Source organism: Diorhabda sublineata, chromosome 5 (assembly GCF_026230105.1).
Source record: "Diorhabda sublineata isolate icDioSubl1.1 chromosome 5, icDioSubl1.1, whole genome shotgun sequence".
NCBI lineage: Eukaryota > Metazoa > Arthropoda > Insecta > Coleoptera > Chrysomelidae > Diorhabda > Diorhabda sublineata.
The window spans coordinates 6,209,599-6,233,679 of NC_079478.1; the positions used below are offsets into that span (position 1 = coordinate 6,209,599).

Consider the following 24,081-nt stretch of genomic DNA (forward strand, 5'->3'; position numbering starts at 1 on the left):
ACAGTTTGGCACAGTTTTCGTGGCGAACACACTATTCACGCGCGAGTTACGAACATGAATGAGCGTCAAGTACCGATCGCCGTTGCGCAACGTATTGTCATTCGTTTTTTTATAGGAAAGACAGTAAAAACCCAGAAATTCTTCAGCATTTACAAAATTAATTCGGTAATGAATAGGTTTGCTGTGTTTGATTGAGCCGAAGCTTCCAAAGATGGCAGCGAAACCGTCGAAAATGATCCGCATGATCATCGACCGCGAACAATCTTGACACCAGACAACATTCGCCGCGTAGAATATTCATTTTGGAAGACCGGAAATGAATATTCGAAAAATTTCGACTGAACTCAGCATTAGTATAAGTAGTGTAGAGTCTATCATACACCAACACCTTCAATATTGCAAATTAATGACGCGACGCGTTCCCAAACTGTTGAACTTTAAGCAAAAATTCATGCATCTGGAAATTTTTCGTTGCTTGCTGATGAAATATTAGGCGAAGGGGATGGATTTCTTAACGCAAATCTTCACTACTGAGGAAATCTTAAGTACACTATTATACTCCCGAAAGTGCAAGTCCCATAAATACGCTCCATACAATACCAGAATATACCAGAACATCCTCTTTACAGCCCGGACTTATCACCCTGCGACTACTTAATAAATGTATCAGAGCATTTATCTCCATCATATTTGAACAGCCTTCGTATAATAGTGTACTTAATTTTTAATGCGAGTCCATAGAACAATTAGCACCATCCGTGTTGTTATGTCTATTTTTGAAAACAAAACCACCCACAAATCATTCCATGGGACGAAGAACTTTCAGTATAATGTTCACATAACATTTCCTCGGTTTCCCACGTGAAAAATTATCTTCTATAAATTCTATAATTTTTTCCCCATATTTCTCCAATAACGAATAATTTTTTGTATTTAACTCATCTATATGTCAGATTTATGGAAAATTTTTATAGATAGCATCAGAAAAATGGCAAAAATTAACGAAAAATTATTGAAAAGTCACTCTTCACTCAAACCGCCATCGTGAGTATGATATTTAAATTTCAGATCATGACTTAAAACATAAAACTATTCAAAGTTGCGCACATAAATGTAGATTAACAAGCTCTTAAGCCTTATTTATGTATTATAATATTCTCAAAAAGTTACGAATTTATGGTGATATTATATAAAATTATATAAACGAGCATATACATGTATTTCAGTGAGTTTCGCCTACTGGAATTATTGTTATTGCTTTCATTCGCGTAATTTGCTTCAGTTGCTAAATGAATGGACTATAAGATCGCCAGATTTTATAACTGAATGAATATTGTAAAACTGTTTGAAATACAAAAAACAATGGACTTTCTTATTAAAGCGTTTAACTAAAATCGAAACGACTTTGTAAAAGTGATACCACTATCGAGTAAAATTCTTGTTGAAGCAATTAGCTTTTAGAATGGACCTATTAATTGTCTAATAAAAGAATTGATATCTTATTAGAAAGTAGTTACATATTTTCAGTGTAAAAATACTTTGGCTGTTTAGTTATATATTGAAAAAACTAAAATTGCGAATCGATTTTTTTATAAAAATTGTTTTAAGAACACAAAAAACATTTTAATTATCTTTAACTACAGAAAAACCATATGTTTTTAGACAAATCGTTTAATATATTAAACAAACATTGTAATAGAAGTAATCACTGTTATCTCGAAGAAAATTCACAATATCATTGAAAACTATTCATTAATCTTATATAATAGACAAACTCTGCAGTCTTATGTAAATTCATCAGGAAATAATTCACGCAAGAATTTATCTCAAGAATTCATTTTTTTGCCAAATATGGCAACGCACCGTTGCGCTCATACAGTTGATTCACTTCCTTTTATCACAGACTTTACGATGTACTGAGTGTTGAACAATATTACTGATGAAATCAGCCACTTTTTATTATTTATCAACGCAACATTGTTTAACAGTCAAAGTTAAAACCCTTATACCTATATAATCAGTATGACACCATGTTTTCAACAAAAATTGTGGAAAAATAAAATATTTTAGGAAAAAATGTACTTTCTTACCCTCAGCCGTTTAGAAACTATAAGCAGGTTAATTAGGTGTACACCCTATATATTTATAACTTTAATACAAATGTTATTTCATACGAAAATACTCTAGGTATAACTTCAATGGATTCATTCATAAAAAGATGATAAGACACGGTTTTTAGAATCATAAACATTCAAGTACGTCGCGTCTATCAAATCAAATACACTATATTTCTGTTTGAGTCTCGGTTTGACTTATACTTCGTATAGTTTTTTCAATATCCATTGCAGAAGACAGTAATGCGAGGAAGAATCAATATTTCATGAATACGCACGGCACTCATACCAAAATAAGCAATGAAAAATAATGTTTACTCCACGTATAAAATTCATCCAATAAACCGTCAGTCCACGTGGACTCATCATCTCCATTGTTTATCAATGAAAACATCGAATTGTAACAAAAATGTATTTCTATTGGCCGGAGCCGTATGCACAAAATTTCTTGGAAATATTCCTGCTAGAAAGTCTGCGATAAGGATCGGAAAAGGTAGCAGATTATCCAGAATACAATTAAACCAGTTTAGAAACATCGCGTCAAGTTCTGTCAGCATGTGGTTTTAAACAAAAAAAAAACTGAATAAACGGATGGCAATAAGAAGATTATTTGCGTCGGATAAAAGACTACCTAAGCTCTAATAGACACATAATTTATGTAGATGAAACACTCACGATGTAATATATTTTGGTTGCTTTGACAATAGTAAAAATTGCTGTTTTAATGGGATACGTATTATAATAGTACACACTGGAGGCAAAGACGGTTTGTTGCCTAATGCTTCATTAATATCTGCTAAAAAAATTGAAAACTGTGCATCAGATTATCATGAAGATGAGTATTTGGAATATAATTAAATCAAATGATGACTCTAGCTCAGACGATTCTGACTACTATTATTATTTATAGATACTTTGAAATTCAAATGTTCTATTTTTGTTTTATTTGTAAAGAATTTATTTTCCTTTATGGTTTTTGCTTTGAAATTTCGTTTTCCAGAAAAATAAAACGAATAGAGTACAAAAAGAACTCAGTTCACATCTGGTACCCTGCTTAAACCAAACGCCCTTACAGGCAGGTACAATTTACTCGTCTATTTACGTTTTATAATTTAATATTCAGTTGTAGCACGTTAACGAGGTAGAAAAATAATAAATTTATAAAATGAGGTATCTACAGGTAGATCAAACAAAATTATCAGCAGGGGCTTTTATAATCTGCAATTGATATTGGAAGAACTAAATATTCTTGCCGAAGTTGAATTTTGAAAAGTTTTTGGGCTTTACGAGCTATAAACGGAAAAACAAATACTATTTTTTGAATGTGTTTAATAGTTTAAAATTTTGAAATTTTTTATGGGTTAATTAACTTTTGAACAACCATGATCTAGACATCATTCCGTAACGAATAAGCTTATCTACATCATTTTGTAATACTATGTCGGATTAAATCCGATTTTGTAGACTAAACTATAAGAATAGATTCACTTTATTAGATCATTTCGACATGTATAAAAATTTCTTCACAATTCAATGTAAATTTTGGAAAGAAAGTTAATATTTTGATTACTTGTTATGTCGGTTACGATTTGTAATATTTACAAACATTAACTATTGCACAATGAAAAAGAACTGTACGCCTTGACACTTTTAAATAAAGCTGGAGATAACTATATAAGAAGTTGTTACTCAATATTTCAATGAATTAATTTTGGTAATAAATTCTACATTATATTAAGAGGGGATCACATCAAAATCAAGAATTGAAAACACGTGACAAATATATCGCAATTAATTAATAGAATATTCTACAGTCGTTTTGATGTAGATATTTCACAAGACTAACTATGAATGACTAATGTATAATTTGGTAATATGTCCAACACACAATTGTAGCAGAAATAATTTCCCATATCTTTAAAAAAAAAACAAATTTCCCTACATATTCTCCCAATTACTGCAGTCTATTTTCTCTAAAATTATTATTTGAGGTACTTATTTGCAGTCGTTAGAAGAGTTCCGATAAATGGATAAGTACTTGATATTATTGAATGTGAACCAATATATTTGGATGAATAATATATTTTGTGTTTTGTTTCGATTTCCGATAATTTTTTAGCAAAACATACCGCTCTTATGGTAGTAAAATAGAAATAGATAGAGCCGTGTTTTCCCAGAGAGGCGACGCATTTTTCGCGTCGCGTACGACGTGTTATGTCACCCACTCCTCCATAGAGATTCATTAGGACAGTTTTCCCAAATAGCGCAACACGTTCCACGCCGACGTGATGCGCTCAACGTGTTAAACCGACTGCTTGGAGAGGAGTCTATTCGGTTTGCGCAATAATCAGGTTTTTTTGTTGTAGTGTTGGCGATTTGAATGAAATGGGGGAAAAATTGGCAAATGTGCAAAATGTGCTTTTTTCGGCTGATGAAAATGAACTTCTAATAGAGTTTGTTCAATGCCATGGCATTTTATATGATTTAAAAGACTCAGAATTTGAAAACAACCTGAAGAAAGATCTGATCTGGAACGAAGCCGGAAAAGACCTCAATAGACACTGTCCGTTGTCCATTAGTAAGTCAACTGAACAGATAAACACGCTTTGCTAGGAAAACATTAAGCAGCCGCGTGATAAGTTTCACGCTCCTGTCAACGCAATTGGGACGAAGTCGGTTCCTGCTGCGCAAAAAACACACGCCTCTTTTATGCACGCGTTTTTTTGTCGTTGGTCACGGGGCGACAAGAAACGCGGCGTTATTTTATGAAACAATATCCAAGCGTTTCTTATTGCTTGCCTCTTTCAAATTTAATCAGTTTCAACTATTGAAAGTGGACCATAGAAGAGACAGTAATTAAAAACGAATCCGTGTGTTTTTACGTATTTGATTTATAAAAATTTCATTGAAAAAAGACGCCAGAGACGTTGGGATGTGCATCCAATAAATAGTGCAATGCGCATATTATACACTTCATGTAGAATTAAGTCTCGACAGAGAGAAATTTTTCAATTGTTACCGTATGTCGACAGGCTCATTTGATGAGCTATATGAAAAGCTAAAAAGCACTTTTATTAAAAATGTGCAGTTGGTAAGGGATGGTGGTGCGTTTGAACCAGGAGAAATATTATCAAGTATGTTGAGATAAGTATAAAAAACATGTTTTTATTGCGTCGATAAAAAATTCAAGGTCCAGATTTTCCATGGTACTTCTTCACACATCAACACAACTCTCCTTACTGACTGTTCAAAATGACAACAATAATAAACGCGCTGCATAAAAGCACCAATTGAATTCAATGTACTTTTGAAAAGCCTGTCGCGACGTGTTTTGAAATTCCACGCGACAGGATTTCAGTACGCCGCGACACAGGCGGCGAGCGGCTGATTGACGTCGATGCATAAAAGCGCACATTTAACAACGTGCTTTTAGAAAACGCCGCGTTTCTTGTCGCCGCACCACCAGCGACAAAAAACGTGTGCATAAAAGAGGCCAAGACCGGGTATGTGTACGTCAACTGCTTCGATTGTTTTTAAAGCACAAAGAACTCTAGGAATTCACGACAAAAATCTTGTACCGATATAAATTTGTTTGCAAACAGCAATATTTGAAAAAAGTAAAGTTTGAATGACTACAATAACTACGTTATAGAAAATGTCTACAGAGCTTAGAGGAAAGAAAAAAATAGAATATATAAAAAAAGTATTTTTAAAACGGTAAAAGGAAATGCTAGGATAAAAAAAATACAATTAATTCAAAAGATATAGAAGAATATAAGAAAATAAGAAAAAATTGCAACTAAGTTGGAAAGAGCCAAAAATCAAATAAAACAAAACAAAAATATAAAGATGTATTAAACGAAATAAAGAAAAAAACGAAGAAAGGCTGCAAAAAAAATAAATGTAGAAAAATATGGAAAGAATATTTCAGGAACTGCTAATTGGGAAATATTTAGATAAGAAAACAAAGAAGAAAATGTAAAACGGATACCAACAAGATACGAAGTAATAGAAATTATTCAAGAAAGAAAGAAGAATGATTAAGCGCCGGAAAAAGACGGAAAAAATGATGAAGTTCGGAGGAAATTATCGTCATAAGAAACTATATATTTTGATAAAGGAAATATGGAGAGAGTGCCTGAAAAATGGGGAGTTAGACCATGTGTCGCAATATAACGAGAAAAGGATCAGGCTTAGAAGTTTTACCATCTTGAATATCAACATTTCATATTATAAAGTAAATACTGGAAAAAGTTGTAAGGCAGGGTGATGGCCTCTCTATACTTTTACTTTCCAATTTAACCTTGAAGAATGCTATGAGATATGAAAAACAAGAGAAAATCAACAACCATGTACAGTAACTTATGTAAATAGTGTTGGGCTTAAAATAATGAGAGGTGGAGGATAGAAGGATAAAAATAGAAATATTGAATTTTAGGAAAAAGGAAAGTTCAATTAAATATATATATATATATATATATATATATATATATATATATATATATATATTTCTTTAATTTCTTTTGATATATTAATGTACCTAAATGTTCTTAATTTTAGATCTCCTCTGATTTAATATTAATAATTTAATAATAAATTTTTTTAATAATTTTTGGAACATAAAACGTTTCAACTTTTCTTCAAGTCAATGTTGATATCAAAATATGATATTGACACTGACAATTTGCGTATTTATATTAATCAATAAATTACCTACCACATGAACATCAAAATTAGAATAAACTCAAAATAGAAAATGTTCTATTAATGATAAATTATAATATTAATAATAAATAAATTAGTTTTAAATAAAATATGTAGCAGTACTTAATCAATGAAATTATTTGTATTTTATTAGAATTTACAAAATAGAGCTATAAATTTTACTTAAATTATTTAGGTCCTTTTTATCATTTATAGCTTTTTCGTTTTTATGAATATGTATCATTTCTAAAATTCTCTTTTTCGTGTATTAGATTGCGTTCCAAGAATTTTTGAATATTTATAATTGAATTTATGTTTTTTTGACATTTCATGGTTCGTTAACGCAGTTTTATCTTTTTTATCGTATTCATGACCTATTAGTCTATTTTCTAAATATTCAGAGGTCTGCCCTATGTAGCCAGAGTCATAATTACTACAAGGTATGTACTTGATATATAATATTATTTATTTTGTTTTTTGATGTTTTAGAATTTAATTTAGTGAAATATTTGGATAATGTATTATGTCCTTTATGACTTATAGTAATATCATATTTATTAAAATAATTTGATAACAAAAATTGGATTTAGAAGGCATTTATGGAACAAACAATGAAAATTTCAAAAGAAATACTTACAAAAGAAAATTATTCTTGAAGTTCAATTAAATTCTGTTGATTTTGACAAGATTTGGTTCCAAACAGTGGGTTGATCTCAATAAACGTGAGGTTCAAAATTATTTGGAAAGGACTATTGTTAATCAAATTATTTCTTGGTATTTTACAATCAAGTGGCCTCATAATACACCAGATTTTTTGTCTTTGGATTAAATTAAACAAAATGACATGAGCATGAGTGCCCTAAAAATTTTCATGAATTTTAGGGAAAAAATAAAACTGTAACTGTAGATTATTTGAGCCCTTATTACGTTCATTCTTCGTATTTTTTTTGTTTATTTTTTAGAATTTACACTTCCATTATGGCAAATAGGAATTTGCTTCAAGTTTCTGTTGGTTATCGACTTAATTCAATTCAACGTTTCACAATTAAGATTTTTGTGGATTCGCTGCACAACTCCCTGTTCTTGTTGTGGTACTGATCGAGTTTGATTATAATTAATAGTACTGAGTATCCAATAGAACAGTTAAGTTTTATTTACAAATTCACTTGGTAGATTGGAAGAAAGTATTCATATTGAAATTCTTGAAATTTGATTCTATCAAAAATTTTCCTCATTACTTTTAAAAAAGACTTATGGGATTTGTTTTGGAATTAAACGAAAAGTGAATGACTTCATTGAAATAGGAACAATATCTTTTATATGGTTCTAAATAAAATTAAAACAAAGAATGGGTGATTAACTGAACATAAATTGTTGGTAGAACCTTGCAGTGTTAAGTGTTATTGCGCTATATTTTTATAACACACACCATCGAAAGTTTTTGTTTTATATCATTAAACATAAAAGCAGTGAAAGTGGTATGCTGAATGACAAACAGTACTGTTAATGACATCATTAATATGTAAAAATATGTACAACAAATTAAATAATTCATGTACACGCCTAAAAAAAACTTGCATATATTTAATTTTTATCCAGTCGTAAAAAAATTATTCTTTGAAAAGAAGTCGAGGTTTATAAATCAATATCATTGGTTAAGGGCTCATCATATTTTTTGAAATTGTAAACAATTCTTAGAGAGATCAAGTAGTTATTCAGTAAATTGTTTAGTCAATGTTTACAATTAATTCCACAACAAATTATTGACTTTGAACTGAATCCTTTTATTTAATACACGTTCTATACCCTACTTTAGAGTCTGCTATAAGTATTTTGAAAATAATTGTTTCCAAAAATTGACTACCACTCGAGAATCATGTAATTCGTTTTTCTTGGACGAACAGATTGCTGGAGTGATTAATTAAATAAATAACTACTCATTATCTAGTATTAATTCAAATACTAATAGTAGCACCCAATCACCAGCTTAATATGGATCATCCAGCACCAATAATCTATAAATGAGTAGCAAAGGCCTCAATCTAAAAATGAGTAGCAAAGGCCTCAGTTATTTATAGAACGTGAGTCGAAAACGACTTGAACTGATCAGTAAAAGTTTCTATTCATTGATTAGATTAGTTCTGAGCATTGTGGCCATAATACGAGATCACAATAGGACGAAAATTTTGCTGGAAATAACAAAGAAAGGATTAATCTTACAAAGCCGAGAGGCTCTTACCCTTTTAGCAGAAGCTAGTGCAACTATAACTGCCCTGAAGCGCCATGATGAATATGAGACTACTACAGTTGCTGAAAATTTTTAGAGGACAGCATATCTTAAAAAAAAGGTTTTGACAGACGTATCGTCTGAATTTCGCATTTTCTTACAGAAACTACACATCTAGACAATGAGTCCTGGATAAACATTTGCTGCAAATACTGAAAGATCCTTAGAAAGTACATTATGTACTGAAAGCTATTGATTCCACGTTGAACTAGTGTTGGAGTGCAAACAAACTCTAAAAGCACTAGCTAACAAAAACAAAGTAACCCTTATGTGTTTACCAAGCCACCAGGGTGTACCAAGCAATGAGAAGCCTTGTAGAAATGAGTAACAAGCCCATACTTTGGATAAGAGCCCTACTGTGGCCTCATAAGATGCCGCATTAATATAATGGACGGATAGCTACAGAAACTCTCTTAGCCTAAGACAGTCCAAAATATTCATAACCCTATGAGCTAATAAGTCTGACGGAGTTCTCATAATTCAGAAATATTAAACTGATGGTGGTCGGTCTTCTGACAGGTCATTGCCCCGTTAAATACCACCTTAAGACGATATGCATGGCAGAGGGTGACAACTGCAAATTCTGCGAGTAAGTCATGAAAACAGTACAGCAACTCCTTCATGTATATCGTGCCCATTTCATTAGAAGGCTTGAATACCTCCAAGGAGTAGTATCTTGGGAAATGGTACAAAAAACTTTTAGAAAAATAGCTTCCGTTTGAAGGGGTCTACGTGGACAATGATATGTACAGTTTTGTATAAAAAATCTGCTAGGTATAGATACAGAGTAGCTGGAAAACGACTCCCCTTACAATATAGAATAACCTACCACAGTTATTGAAGAATATTTAGAGCATATCATCTGGATTTCGCATTTTGCCTCTCACTACATAATATGTACTTCATGATAATATCAAAGGTAGGAAAGCACAAAAAATTATTGAGTATACCTAAAGTAAAGGTTGTGTGCTTCACAGTTTTAGATCTGAATTTTTTATGAGCAATAATCAAACATGAATCTCTTCGTAATATTAGAATTGTTACGCGATATTCAAACAATTCAGAGCAGACTATTCATTTACCGAAAAGTGAATGTCTTGTAGCTATCGGTTTTGCTTTCATTACACATGTAGTAAAATATTTATACTAAGTCGTTTTTTCTTACACTGTCCATACAATAAAAAAAGCAAATGTTCCCATTTGTAGAATAGGAGAAAGGCGAGGTGTGTATTAGATTCCAAAATATAACAATTTCAATAATCCGACTATCTAATCCATCAATAAAATTATTATTATTAGATTAATTGATATCATTACATAATTTTTGAATTCTTAGCTGCTAGACTTCCTATATGAAGTAGGATCATATTAGAGATGTAATATTTATTATGAACGAATCTACGCTAAACATCTGTTGTCGTTTTTTAAAAAATTGAAAAACACTTCTTTCAGATGAATATTCACTACTTTTATTGCGATTTTATCTCTGAAAAAATAATTTTATGATCAAATAAAAATAAATTTAGCTTTCTACTTACAATTTATATATATTTTTTGACATATTAAATGTTGCTTCTTTTTACCTCGCTATGTATGCAAATTGTTGAAAAAAAAAATCTTCAAACAAGAAGCAGTAAATAAAATTAATATAAAATAAATTCTCTATGATCGTTTCTCTTTTTATTCGGATATTATACGAGTTAATCCACAATGATAAGCGACAGCGCCGCAATCGTAGTTCCGAGCATTTGCGGCCTCAATTGAAAATTCCGTAACTTGTGAAATTAGATCTGTGATTCCTTCTCTAAATGCAAAGAAAGTTAAAGTGAAAATCGACAAAGCTGCAAGGTTTATGGACAAAATGCTATTCAAGATGAACCAGATAGTTTAAAGAAGGACGTCAAGTGCACGATGAAAATGTGGACGCCCGTCTTTTCTTACTGAAGCTTGAGCAAAGCTATTAGTTCACAATTAGTGTTCTCATTATGGAATTTCCACAATTCTCACGATCAAGGCTTCATGAAATTTCGAAAACTTTGCTTACTTTGAGTACCCAACCGAACAACGCAAAAAACACTGCAATGTTTTTTGCACGCTACAATAAAGATGATGATGATGTTTCTTTCCGGATAGCAATGGGAGATGAAACTTGAGTATCTTACAATACCCTAGAAACTAAACTGCAATCAATATAATCTTTCCTTAGTGGTCAATACTGACTCAACGATGACTACAAACTGGAAGAATTTGTTACATGCTTGGCAACACAGGCAACACACCTTCTATGTAGGAGGATAGAAAAACATGGGCAACGCTTGGTGCTATATAGAAAATTAGTTTGATACTTGTAGATTTTTGTAAAATAGATATTTTTTCAGTACCTGCACAGGTTTTTTTATAACCAAACGGAACTAACTTTTTGGATATACTTCATAGTCTTTAATATGGTTCAAAATAATATCCTTCCAATGATTTAATTAAAAAAAAAGTTACAAAAATACGAATTATTATCCTTCAAAGTACTTCCCTTGAATTGTAATGCTCTTATCCCAAAGCCGAGTCCATGCAAACATGAAAGCAGTTCTGGAAGATTTCTTTAGAAACCGTTTTCATCTGCAAAGTCGTGACCTTCTCAAAGTCAGGAATAATATTTCCCTTCTAGAATATTTTTTATTTTAGAGAAGAGCCATGATAGATTTTGATCTTACTGGAAGACTTTCAGAAACAAAAAAATCGTGAATCAAAAGCATGATACAATGTCACGATGGAGTAGAAAACTTGAAGATAAACCAACATCGTAAGAACAAGGGTTCAGACAGTATGACGTTTAAACGCCATGTTTGTATGTTTTATTGATCTCACTAAAGCCTATGATAAAGTACCATTGAGGGCGTATTGGAAATTCATAAGATGAACAATATAGTTTATACAAATCAAAATCAGTATAGAAACGAACATCCGAAATATAAGGAGAATTAAAACCAGAACAAAAGTGTTAAAAAATTACAGATTATGATTGGAATAGAACAGGGAGACAGCTCTAGTCTTACACTATTCAATATTATCACCGACAGAATAATAGAGCAGGCTACAGAATGGGAGGTCGATCATTAAAAGTTTTATGCCATTGGGATGATGAAGTATAGGTTGCAAATAATTAATTGCATGGCCCACTCCACGGGATTTTTCTCAGTCTTTTCGTGCTTCTTGGTCTTAACTATTCTTCTTGTAGTGGATTGTGGGGAGTTTTCATTGTTTTATAATGATTGATGCTCTTCTCCTGGATAACTTCTTGTCCTTTGATCACTGTTTAAAGAGCAGCCCCACAACTTAATTCCATCCGTACATAAAAGTTTAATGATTGATTTGTAGATCAGGGCTAGGTTTTCTACTGAGGATTTTTTCCTTATTAGCCAATGGCTTGCTCTCAAGTCAAGTGAATTTTTTTGTGATGTTTGTGAGTTTTTTGTCTAGGTAGGTGTAGCGTTTCAACTAAGAGGACTTAATCAATGGTCATAACGAAAAATCGATTATATGTAAACTACAAACATTACAAAGCAATGAAATTCAATTACTTTGGAGAAACAATATCAAGAGAGAGGTATTCAATAGAGGTAACAAGAAATCAAGCCTTAAAAGAATCAAAGATCAGCAGACATTCGAATAAATGGAAAAACAATATGATGAGTACGAAAAGTAAGATGGGAATCTACAACAGATGTATAAGATCCTATCATCACGTAAGCTATGAAACTAAATCAACCAAAATGAAATGCCATTGAGGGAATGAGCCACAGAAATAGAATCAGTAGTCATAATATTACGGAAGAATTTAGGATGTGGTGAAGAAGGCTAGAGCACGTAGATGAGGTTGGAGATATCATGTAAAACGAATGACAAAATTGAGAGATGATATAGAGGCTCAAGAAAAGCTCATAAGGAGGCTAAATATTTGGAATTAAGTAGGACAAGCGCGTATTAAAAAAAGAAAATAATTCTCCATGGAACAGCACAATATAGAAGGAAACAATAACCTTGATGGCGAAAGAAGTTATTGATTCTGTTGAGAACACTGGATTAAGGTCTCAGGGTCAAAGCCATACTTTCATCTCTAGTAATAATTATGGCGATGAAATCCATTTGCATGAAGACGATCTTTTAATTCCAGCCAAATGCGATTTCCCTTATGCAAATTTGGATCTGATTAAAGAGTAATCAAAACATTCAAATTTTTCGAATGAAATGATTTGGAAGCTTTCTAAGCAATAACCACTCAAACACCAAGTCTCGAGTTATAATTACCATCTTGTTTAGTATGCGAAGAAATTTTGGTTCATATTTTTTTCATAGGTCTCACACTGTAAAAATTGATGCAAGTCGTTGAGCGAATACTTTGCCATACTTTGATAGAAGCATGGAAATAGATAAAATGTAATAGAATGAGAGATTTATAACTATAGTGCACTTATAGCAGAATTGTCAATCTGTTTAATATTTTGTAGTTATTTCAATAATTTCAAATTATTTCATACTTTTCATTTTTCTATTTGTTTATATGCTACCTATATTCAATTTTTGTTAAATTAAATTATAAACTATTAATAATCAATATCACGAATCAATTTACCAATTATTTTTATTATTATAACTTCCTTTGAGCTTTATATTAACCATTCCCACAAATAAAATAGTTAAAAGACAATATTAATGAAAACAAAACTTTTTCAAGACAATACTTACCGAAACAAAACTATTATACTTCATTCAACTATTTAGTATTGAAAGTAGAAATAAAGAAAAAATTAAATATAAATCGTCCATAAAACTATTACTGACCTAGTCCACACTGCAACATCAGTACCACCAGCCACAAGAATAAACAAACCACTGTCTTTCGCGTTGCGTGCACCACTTTCGTTTTATGTTATCAAGGATCTAATTCCAACAACGAACGAGAAACAACTGAATGACACCGTCACCGTGTCTACCACTACTTAGATATCTGGTGAATTAATGGACATAATCGACAGCTTCGCGATACACACTAAGAAAGATGAAATGAGTCGTTGGCTCTGTTCAAGATAATATTGATGGTGGTAGTCGTCGCAAGGACGAAACTTTCTCCTATCGTTTCCGAGGATGAGAAGGTAATGTGAGTTGGGTGAATGTAGGAGATGATTTTGTACTTTAATGGGTAAAATAGATACGTCAAAGCGTACAAAGCCTGAAATAAAATTGTGGTTTTATTCATATTAATTTAAAATTTGTATGAAATAGTTTTTGATGGGTAATTTTGTTTTAATAATAATACGAATGCACAAACGGTTCATTTAGTGTTTATGTCTATGTACGAAGTGTGATCAGATGTACATAAACGTCAAATCCTCGCATAATGAAATGATCCAGCATGGGAATAGGGACTATCGCAACTGTGGGGTATCACAAATCATCTTCAGAAGAATAAATAACATAAAATGTAGCTTACACAAGCTTAGGATCTAGAAAATTGTATATCAAACACTAAATATAAAACTCAATGCTAGCAAAAAATATATTAAATTCATTTTCATTCTGGAGGTACTTACTATTTGACGCAACCTTATTTCACTTCAATGGAATCTAGGGAAACCTATGAAAAACCACCCGAAGATTGTAAAAACGCTATTAGCAGGTTACTATAGATGATTATACCTAGTTTTATATCGTATAATTCATAAAATTTGTGCTCGGAATAGTAAAGTGCACGTCGAATCGACGTTTGAGAGTTTTGATAACTTCAATAACATTTTCTTCGCGGTAGAAGCTTACTTTTACTCAAATTACAGATTTTAGAGTGAAGACAAACCTTCACACTCTTCAATTGCGCAGCAATGTCTTCAAAGCAATAAATAGCCCGTACTTTCTTGAAAATGCATGTCGCTATTCAGCCTAAGATGGTGCTACCTGTCATATATTCAACAAGAATCTATCCGTGGTTGAAGAAGTAAATTGATTTTCGCAAAGGAGATATTCCATGGCCTCCTTGCAGCCAAGACCTATCTCCAGTTGATTTCAATAATAATTCTCATATTAAAAAAAAGCAGTCGTCAAGAAATGGATAACGTACGTTATGGGTGGAAGAGTTTTTAAGGTCCAGATTTCAGGAATGCCAAAGGCGAGATGGCGACCAATTAGACGATATTATTTGTAACAATTTTCCATTTTATTTTGTTTAATCTGAATAAAAATTTGTTTGAATACACTTCTTTCTTGCGTAGTAATTTCAAAAGTGCAACCCCTCCGTATAAAACAATTTTTTTGTATTGAGTCTTACAAGAAAATTCCAACTATTAGACTTTTCTCAATGAAAATACTTATTTAAACATTCATATGAAGTCACCACAAGTGACACAAAAAAGAGAATAAGTTTCAAAAACTAAATATGGCTCTATAGCATCTGAAAGAATTCCTTCAACCATATAAACTTCTGCTGATCGAGGTCTCGGAAAATTAAAACAAGATAATCGTATATTTATATGAAAGGTAATAGTTTTTGCAGAGAACTAAATGAAAATCTAATCCAGGACATATAGTTAAGTACATACCTGTATTAAATCTGCAATTAATAAATTTAACAACTATAAATTTACCAAGGGGGTGTTAAAATGTATTTTCATAGTCAAATATTGCTTTATAAGTCAAAAGTTTTTAAACATCCATTTTAAACCCTTCATTTCATACCGTACGACAGGTTTTCTTTGAAAATGTGCTATAAAAGAAATATCTTGAAACCTGATATGGAGAAGAAAATAAAGCAAATTACGGAAGAAACATTCAAAAAATCCTTATGGTCACCCGTTTTTAACAAAAGCTCTATTTGTACATCATCAATCAAATTATTTTCGATTTCATATTATGTCCTTACTAACTGTCAAGCTTTAATTTAAACTAAAAGTTGGAAATTCAATTTTATCTATATTTCTGCATTCTTCACAGTTAATTAATATATTGTTGCGGATATAATTAATAACAATGCAATAAACGTGTTTAACGGACGCCTCGCAATCATTCTAGCGAGTCGAGCAAACAAGCTCTTTCCATATCGTGTACCAATTATTATCGGTATTGTAATATTCAAGGTGAATGAATGATATTTTTCCAATACCGGAAAAGCTAATTCAATTGAAAGTATTTAGACACGATATGTGCGCATCTTCGGTATAAAACAGGCATAAAAAGTTTCTAGAAATATGAGAAAGGACTCAATACAAGAGTTAAAATATACGTATCTTGATTAATTGCACAGTTTACATTGTTTTTAGGTATACTCACTAGCAGCACGCCACTCCACGCCACGTGGATGCATATGTTTTCCTATTTAATTCAATTATCTATGTACACACTTAGCCCACCACACGCCACCCTATGGCAAGCCACGCCAGGTGTGGCAGGGGAAAACATATGCACATCTATTCGACATATGGCGTGGGGTGGCGTGGCGTGCAGCTTTAATCACCTATACTATATTTAATTATCAATTTATCAATCTATTTCATCGTTAAAAATATGATTGGAAACGTTTTTGGTTCTGGGAGGTTTTCTCTATTTCAATAATAACCAAATAGGTGTTGGAGATGCTAAATCTGGTGGATTAGATGTGGCCTGAAAGGTTCTTTTTTCAAATTCGGAGTTTATAGGTAAATTTGATGTTCGATTCTGATTAAAGAGGGCGAGGTAAGTTATTAGTTATTAATCGAAAACGAATTTTTGTTTCAAGATCATAGCCACTTTTCATACGTCAAAAGTCTCAAATAAGTAACTTAATCAGAAATAAAAAAAAAAACAATAGACTGGTGTGAAACATTTTTTGCAATAATTTCAGAAATAAGAGGGTGGTTCAAATACAAACCGGAATTTTGCTGTAAAAAAGTTTATTAAGATACAGACCTGAAATTTTTTACGCTTTTTTTAAACACTTTTTGTCATATTCTACACACTTTTACCACCTCTCAGGAAACTTTCGGATGCCTTTTTCGTAAAAATCTCTCGGCTTGTCACGTACCTACTCGTGAACAACGGCTTCTACCTCCTCAGTGCTTTCGATTCGCAGTCCACCAAGTGCCTTTGTCAATGAAACAAATAAATAATAGTCGCATGGGAACAAATCGGGATTATAAGGAGGATTTCCCAACTCACTTCGTACAATGTTTTCAACGTAAGCCAAGCCGTATGCGGTCTGGAGTTGTTTTGCAGCAATATTGCACTAAGGATTGGAATATCGCGTCGTTTTGATCTGTAAACGTGTTTTTAGGAGGTTACTTTAATACGGTGCGTTCATAAATCGTTGTTCAGTAAAAAAATCAACTGCAATTACTTATCTCATGCCCAAAAACGCGGTACACAACACCTTCTTCGCTGATACCTTCGCTTTAATTGGCTCGCCTTCCACTCCAGGATTTTAATGGTGTATCCAAGCCTCTCTTCTGTGATGAATATTCAGTGTATAAAATTTTCTTCTTCCTCTTCAAACCGCTGCAGGATACGCGTTTTAAACTTCTAAGTGTGTGAATTTCTGCTCAAAATTCTAAATCAATTTATCAATGTATTTCAACGTTAAAAATATGATTGGAAACGTTTTTGGTTCTGGGAGGTTTTCTCTATCTCAATAATAACCAAATAGGTGTTGGAGATGCTAAATATGGTGGATTAGATGTGGCCTGAAAGGTTCTTCTTCCTCTTCAAACCGCTGCAGGATACGCGTTTTAAACTTCTAAGTGTGTGAATTTCTGCTCAAAATTCTAAATCTTGGTACAAATCTGGTTGAAAGTTTGCGGGAATCGAGCCTTTCATGACTTTCTTGCTTAATACAAACTATGCTGTAGCTCAAGGTTTCAGCCGTATAGTGTACAGTATTTCGTCGGTTTCCAAAAATGATTTTTCCCATACATACTTTCTCATCTTTAATACTTTTTATGGGGCATGTGGTAATTTTGCTACTACTCCTCAGCCTTTCCGGAAAGCGGAACACCATTCAAACACTTGAGTCTTGGAGAGGCACTCATTTAAAACGAATAACGATGCTTTGCGCAATATGCACCAATACATCCTTTACTGTTTAAATAGCGAGGTTACGCGGTTTCGGATGTTCTTGCTTTTATTCAAAAATGCCGGCTTAAATTTGAACCACCCTCGTAGATACACATTTTTTTATTCAATTCAATAAGAAGCGGGATGAAAGTGGTCGAAACATCAATATTGAATGCTTTTAAACGAAATTTAAATTGATAGAGACCTTAAATCAAGATAATGTATCAACAAAACCATAACGTATCTTCGATAAGCAATTCTTCTTTATTTTATTTATTAGAAATTAAATATTAACAAATGGATTTCATTAAGTCTACAATTATCATTCCATTTATTAACTGAACTGTGTAATTCTTCCTGAAACAGGTAGACTGTGATTTACATGTGAATAATGCTCACTACATTCAAGGAAGTACATGTCGAAGCTTCCGCAGTACGTCCTGTAATTTTTAATTTTCAATGCATTTGTATTTAATTGTAGAGCAACAATGATCAGTGTAGTGCACTCGAGTGAATAAAAGATGAATAGATATAATTTTAAATATTTTCATGAAATAATTCAAGGTTCTAGAAATGTTAAATAACTATTAATATACGAGGTTTGTTCCAAAAGTGTCGAATATTTTCGCGTCAAGATTTCCGATCAATCTTGTTGATTGCTTATCACATTTTGTTATGATAAAGAAGTCCAGTAACCAATTTGTATCTTTAATTCTGCGGATATGCTCCGAGATGTGTACTAAAAAATATGCCCGAAATATTTAAAAATTATGCGCGACTTTACCCGAGGCAAACGACCATAACTAAGGACACGCGGTACTTTCCCACAACAATGAGTTATCGCATGACTTGAGCCTTCAGCAGCAATATTTAACGAAGCATCAACGTCTCCAAATACCGCTTAATGGGAACAGCTTTGATGATAATGAGTTTGCAATTCCGAAAATCGCTTATTCAGCAATGGGAATATCACTGAGAACGTGTTGTTTAATGAGGACTACTTTTAAGGATGTAACTCACTGTAATATGAAAAATAATGCCAATGTGGAAATATCTTTATTTAATTTTTTTATTAGATGCCAAGGAAAATGTACTTGCAACTACAACTCGAATTGATTAATAATACAAAAAATTTAATAATACCACTGAAAATACCTAATTGGATCGTTGAATCTGATATGATCGAAACTTTTCCGAACATAGTGAAGTAAACAGGATAGACGACAGTCAAATAAAGCTACAAAAATATTTTATTTATATTTAGTCTAGTCTATAATGCGGGGGTGTTAAACTCAATTTTGTATAGGGTCGTATATTAAATTTTGAATTCGTAGGTGGACCAGGTTGAAAATAAAAAAGTGATAAAAGATGGTAGGTAATTATGTTGAGCTCGAGGATCCAGATAACTGACTTCTCTTGTTTTTGACCAGCTCATCGATGTCAGGTATCATATTCATTGTAGTTATTTTAAGAATTGATGTTTGTTCTTATTTATTTTTATGACGGAAAACATCTGCTCACAAAAATAGGTGCTACCAAAATACTGTTCGTTTGAAGATCTATCAACTGCATTTTCAAATGATTTGGTGCCTGTAAAGCTTCGAAATTGCATGGATTTTTGAAAATTGGGAATTCTTCAAAACGATTGTTGAATTCCGTAATCAAATTTTGCAGAAGTTAAGAATATTCATCCAATTTTTTTTGTTCACTATGATTTGTCTTGAATATATGAATACATTTGAGTGACAATCAGATTTTTACCCTGTAGCTTTATATTCAGATCAGTCAAGTTTTTATTCATATCTACCAAAAAGGCACAATCAATCCACCAGTCATCGTCATAATCAATTGGTTTACCTTTTTCTAACATGAAAGCTTAAATAGGGTCACGTAATGCAAAAAATCTTTCTAAAACTACTCCTCGTCTGGGCCAACGAAATTCGGTGAAACAAGGGACATCAGAAAACTTTTTGTCCAAATCTTGAACTCTCGGTGATTTAGTCCTCTGGTCCTTATAAAAGTTACAATTTTAATTATAGGCTACACGATATGGTCCATTTTTAATGTTTGGATGCCAATGATCCCTGATGAATGACAAAATTCCCTTATGTTTTCTGTATTTATTTAATTACAATGCCCGAATGTTTGCCAGCCATGGTAGGAACGCCATCCGCAGCTGTGCTGCTAAGTATATTCCAGTCGAGTTCATATTCTATTATCAAATGCTCAATTGCAGAATAAATATCATTTGCTGTTGTAGCACTTGTCTTGTTCTTCAGTTATTTCAAAGTTACTGTTAAAGCCTCGTATAAAACCAGCAAGTTGAGCTGTATCAACAGTATCAGTACTCTCGTCAGCAACCAGTGATAAGTTTGTAAATTCCTTGATTTTCTTCTTCATTTGAGGAACCAAATTTTGAGATAAATCATTTATTCTTGAAGCAACAGTGTTACAAATCAAACACAGTGGTTTACCTTTCCATTCTATGAAAAAATATGCAAGTTCCCATTTTAGACTGAAAAACTCTGCACTCACTATCAACTTTACGTTTTTGTGACATTATGCTAAAATCGTAACAATTATGAAACTCGACACAACAATTATGGATATCGCGCGCGCACGACGCAAACAAATGCACAATATCTTCACAATCGTACATGCACAAATTCTCCAATTCCAATTCTCCAATTCTCCAACCGTGTAACTTCGATTACTCGACTCAAATGACTCACGTCGCGCCGACGCACTCGTTTTATATGGTTGAGGAAGGTTCTAGTCTAGATCTGAAGCGCGTAGAAGATTCTATCGTTCTCGACAAAAATAATAGGATATTTCCGCTTACTGCTAAGAGTTGGCGATACTGTCTTTCTCGCTCGCTTGTCTAGGCACGCGCTGCCCTTGAATTACTTATATACATCCGTAGACTTGAGAGTTCGAGTATTTAAAACATCCGTAGAAGAATCAAATGAATTCTAAAAGCTTTAAAAAATATGATTTTTCTTTCTGTGACACATTGCGATCGCTGGCCGCTTCCGTCCCCTGGTTCGTTTCTTTGACATGACTGCTCTAATGTGTGACATTTTCATTCAATACAGCAAGCGAATGCACCATGCGAACATAACTGAAAAAACATCAAAAGCAGTAAAAACATTCCTATATCTGGGCCTGTCTCAAAACAAAACTATATCCCATATCAAAAGATCTTTATCTAAACCAAAAAATAAGCCGATAATAAATGGAGATCCTCTACATACTTCCATACAATCAGTTCAAAGCCCTGTTAGTTATGACTAACATTAAAGTAGAGAAATTATCGTTTTGATTTTAATAATTTTCTTTGAAATAAGAATGGAATGATCGATATAGAAACTGATGTTCAAGTTAAGAAACAAGTTACATAATTCCTATATTTTTTGTATACACCACGTCTGTTTGGAACCGGAAATCACCTAGTAAGTTGTAAGGCGTAATAATCTACATGCATATTTTACTATAACATGCGCTTCTGATGTTGTTGTTGATTATAAAATGGGAAGGAAGTTATATAATTCCATTGTATTTTACTTCTAGTCGTACGGAAGTATTGTGAACACTTTGTAATCATACTAAAATCTAATAACCTAATTTGATCATAATAGTTTTACTAATGTGAAGCAATAGAACGATTAAATTTACTTTCATCTTTTGTAACATTCGTTGCAGTCATACTTTCCGAGGAAAACATTCAAAGTCTGGTTTGAAACACTGTTATTCGATGTATTCGTTCACATTTTTCACAATCTTTCAAAATAATAGTAATTTAATATTAACAACACCTTTCGAAAACATCTATACAGACCCAAAGCACTCCCAAGACAATCAATTAAATTGACAATCGTGATTGACAATCATTCTTATTGAGAAATTAAATTGATTGAACGTGTCTGAAAGAATTGTTGGTGATTGAAGAATATTTGCATATTGAGGGATCCGATTGATGCTAGTAATTGATTGTCTGATCAAGCAATTGACTTGATAGTTGAATTTAAGTCCGAAAACATTAGACACCTCGAAGAAGCAGTTCTAACATCTTGGGAAGTGAGACGAAAGCTTTCAGATGGTTATGATGAGATCATCCAGTCGATAATTCAAAGCTTTTGAGATAGGGTTTCAAAAGAAAGGAATTTTACCTTTCAATTCATTAATATTATTCAATCGACTGATATATACTTTCGACTTTACGACTACATAATCTCACAAAAAGACAACTCAACTTTTAGTTTCACTACTTTCAATTTTTTTGAATATTATATTTCTTTTTCCAATTCTCATTAAAGTTCGATCTGACTGATAATTATTATTGATTTGTCTTAGTCAATAAATGAAGAATAATTAAATCACAACTTGGCATCGCTATATTGATTAAATGATCATTATATGAAGTAAGTGATTATATACACCATGTGATGTCTTTTTTGATTTCACCTTTCCTAATATTTCCAGCCCAAATAGCCAATCTGTATAATATACTGTCCATAATTATAAATAAATGCTAATTATTGAACTTAACTTAAATACGTAATGAAATATTAAGAAAAAACTTGTTTGGGTTTATACAAAACGAACAAATGTAGTATTGAGTCTTAATTATGAATAGTTTAAAAAAAGCGAAGCAATGATCAAGATTTATGATGTCTTAATATGAAGCCTAGTTTCAAAACCATCCAAATCCATTATTTCTAGATTTTTAACGATTTACACCATGTGAAAGTCAAAAATGGAAGCAAACATAAGACTTCATTTCAAAATCAGTCATCTCCGATAGGGTGTTATTACTAATTGTAGCCATAGATCAAAATCACCACAACTAATTTCATATATTGTGATTGTGACCGAAAGTATATGGGACAGACTAAGAGATCCGTTCTTGTCCGGTTTAAAGAGCACATAGTTCATTTGAAATATACAATAAATAATGTAAAATTCCTTACAGCCCTCTCTATAGTTTAGTAGTCAAGGAATGAATGTAAAGATTCCGGCCAAGTAGTTTTTTTCCTCTGGAATTAATTTTCGCGGGAGAAGGTTTATTGGTGGGAAAATTTAGTATAAAACAGGTAAGTCTAACGCCCGTCAGTCAGCGTAATTGTGAGTGTTGCTGTAGTGGTTGTGTAAATAGTGTATTCAATAAGATCTGATTTGGCATTTTTTTTAAGATGTAGTCATAAATCCAAGAGTCACTACTGTTTAAGTCTTAGAATGCCGGATGATGTATATCATTTTCATAAAACATTTCATGTCGTTCCAAATAAAAACCCACAGGACAGTTTGATCCTAAAATATTGATGTTTTAAAAACCCATTTCCAGAAAAGAAAGGTGATTGGTAGTTATCGAAATTGAGGTGGCGACCGAGATTTGGCTCTAAAAAAGAAGCTGTACCGAACTTTATAAAAAAGTCAGAGCCTATAGAATCACTATACAGAAACTTTTCTACTTTCAAGCTCTATACAATACAAAATTTAATCTAAGATTTCGTACCTACACCAAGAAATGATGTCTGCTGGCAGCTAAAAGAAAAAATAGAAGTATCAACAAAGGACACAGTTAAAATAGAATTGCAAATTGAAAATACATAGTCTGAAGGCAAAAGCTATTTTTATCGTAATAAAGTATGAAAAGGTGTGAAGACATTTTCATTTGATTACCAAAAGAATCAGCCATTACAGAATTTTCCAGACCAACCAACATATTACTCTAGGCAACTTTATGTCAACAATTTCACCACAGTACCAAAGATGAATATCAAAAGCGTTAAAATGAAATAGCTTCTTATGTTTTCCATAGATTTATGGCTACACACCTAGAATAATTTGAATTTGAAACATGTAGATATCTTATCAAATGAAGTTTTAATATCTATCGGTAAAGCTGGG

The 24,081-nt window shown here is 32.3% G+C and overlaps 1 protein-coding gene across 2 annotated transcripts in view; it reads right to left on the bottom strand.

Moving 5' to 3' along the window:
* The window catches only part of LOC130443900 (pancreatic triacylglycerol lipase-like), a 28,820-nt gene extending 14,669 nt beyond the window's left edge, over positions 1-14,151 (bottom strand). The window contains exon 1 of one of the 2 annotated variants that reach the window (XM_056778790.1): positions 13,942-14,151. The gene's annotated coding sequence lies outside the window, so the exon portion shown is untranslated. Of the gene's footprint in view, positions 1-13,845 lie in introns of both variants that reach the window. The other variant, XM_056778789.1, reaches the window with a different exon arrangement.
* Positions 14,152-24,081: the final 9,930 nt, after the last annotated feature.